This window comes from Anopheles darlingi, chromosome 2, assembly GCF_943734745.1.
Source record: "Anopheles darlingi chromosome 2, idAnoDarlMG_H_01, whole genome shotgun sequence".
Classification (NCBI taxonomy): Eukaryota; Metazoa; Arthropoda; class Insecta; order Diptera; family Culicidae; genus Anopheles; species Anopheles darlingi.
The window spans coordinates 61,066,057-61,068,616 of NC_064874.1; positions in this window are offsets into that span (position 1 = coordinate 61,066,057).

Consider the following 2,560-nt stretch of genomic DNA (forward strand, 5'->3'; position numbering starts at 1 on the left):
CAGGGCACACTTTGGGTCGTTTACGCACTGTGTGGAGAGGTGACCTTCCTCTCCGCAACGCTTGCACTGCTGGCTCCTGTCCGGTCCCTTGCAGCCACCGGCTGTGTGGCCGAACCCCCAGCATTTATGGCACTGGGTGGGCCTATTCGCCGCGCGAAGGGAACAGTCGTTCCACCCGATCCGGATGCTGCCTGCCTTCACCAGCTTCTCCGCGTCTGCTACCGGAAGACGAATCTCCGCCAGCATCTTGTGGTTGAAGAAGCGACGCAGCTTTACCTCCGGCTTCTCGTCCAGCCCGAAGTTGCTCTGCAGCACGCTGGCTACCTCCTCCTCCGAGGCGCCTTCGTACAGGCCCCGACACTCCACAAGGCGTCGCTGAGTCAGCGCAGTCACCTTGGCCTTCTCGCCCAGGAGGGTTTGCACAATCCCCTTGTAGGACGCGCTCTTGGCTCCTTCGCGAAGCTGCAGCAGCATGCCGCCATTGCTGCATCTGCTTACTTCGCGGACACACTCGCCAAGCTCCTTCGTGTCCTCCGCGGTGGTTAGCTTCTTGTAGATTTCGGCGTACTCGCCGTCCTGCGCCGCTTTGACCAGCAGAGCGTCCCCTCTGATCGGTGCTCGGCTTGGCGTGGCCGCCTTCTCTACGCACGCAACCCTCTCCTTAGCCACCTTCTTCTTCCTCCTCGATTCTACCAATGTAAAACCGTCCGACGCCGACGACTCTACCGTTTCCGGCGCTGCCGCCGTCGCCGCCGTCGTCGCCGCCGCCGTCGTCGCCGCCGTCGTCGTCGCCGCCGTCGTCGTCGTCGTCGTTGCCGCCGTCGCCGCCACTGTCGTTTCCGTCGCCCTCGCTGCTGCCTTCACCGCCTCCACCGTAGCAGGCGCTTTCGGTGGTTTCGGCAGTCTCAGAGGCGTTACCAGCTCTTTCCTATCTCGCTTCTGCGAGGAGCTTGCCTCTCCGGGCGAGCTCCTCTGACGTTTCCCCACTGCGGGAGTAGTGGTGGGAGGCGCAGTGCCTACCACCGTTACCTCCATAGCAGGCACCTCTGTCTGCGTGCCACGGGTTTCCCATGTCCAAGCAGTTTGGGTGGACACATGTACCGGCTGTGCCGGTTCGTCTGCCCTTATGCCCTCCTTCCGAAAGGCAGCCTGGACGATCCGTAGATCTGCCAATTGCTGGACCGCTAGCTGGTAGACGTCAAGCAGGGGTCCTGACTGCCGAGTCTTTGCCAGCGCGATGATCCGGTCCGTCGACTCGATTATCGCCTTCACTAGATCCTGTCCACTTTTCGTTGACTTGGCGGCTTGGCACCGCACAAAGGGCGCTGCTGGCTCCGCCGCAGTTGCCTTCGGCGATGGCTTGCAGCTCGTTCTACATTTCGCCGGAGACCGCGACATTTTATCGCTGCGCTTAAACGCCGCCTCTTGCTCCTGTTTTGAGGAGGAACTCATACTCGCGCTACAATGTTCACTGGACCACTCACTTTCCACTCACTTTGCCCACTGGCGACTAGAGTACGCGCACTTCTCCTCACACCCGCGACAGTCTCACGCACACGCGTCGTCCTTATCAGTTTACAACTGATAATGCGCGTTCACACCGCACGCACACCACTATGCGCAGCTGATCGAGCGGGAACCAGCTGATCGATAGCGTCGCTTTGCGAGAAAACAAAAGGTGTTTCCCCGCTCGGCCACCGATCTCTATGGCTCCCCGAACTGCTGCTGCTGCTGCTGGTACACTACGGCTTCCTTGTGGAAGGCGCCGTTACCCTAGTTTTCGCTGGAAGCACACTTTTTTGTTTACTTTTGTCGGAGGCCGAAGCAAACACGTATGCTCTTTTTCACCACTTTTTCACCAAGGTTCCTGTTGCTTCTGATATCGACTTCACGTTGCTTCATTTCCTGTTGCTTCTGATATCGACAAATTCTCCCTTCCGTTGAGGATGCAGAAAATAGAATGATTCTTGAATAAATAATGTTCGCTTGTTGGAACGCCACTTTGTATCCGTCGAAGAAGAGAGTTTTACTTTCAACACTTGGTTGTGATACCAATACAAACAAACGCACAGCAACTGGTAAGAGAGTGGAGCAGGTTGTTTGATGTCTGAGTGGATATCTTAAAAAGGCACCTAGTGCTACCTAATCCAATTTATTTCATTTAATTTAATGTAGAATCCTTCGTTAAGCACATTACACAAAATAAGTTAAGGTTGAACGAAACCATTATTTCCATCAAGCGGATGGTGAGGCAGTAAAACCAACCAGATATCAGCATATGGCAAATGCGTGAAAGACACACAGCAGGCACCTCCATCGCTTAAGAAGTCCCAGACGCACCCATGGCTAAGAGCAACTTGAAGCCACCACCACCAGCGAGTGTTTTCCATTATCATCATGCCGGCATTGTCATTGACATGTTCATCGCACACATTCCCTGCAGTGCACCCTGATCACAGCTCCATAATATTTCCTCTAGGGCGTAGTGAACATCCATTTCTCGCACGCTACCTTTCCTATGAGTCGCGGTGCAATCGAATGTCGGGTGTTTTGTGGGCCA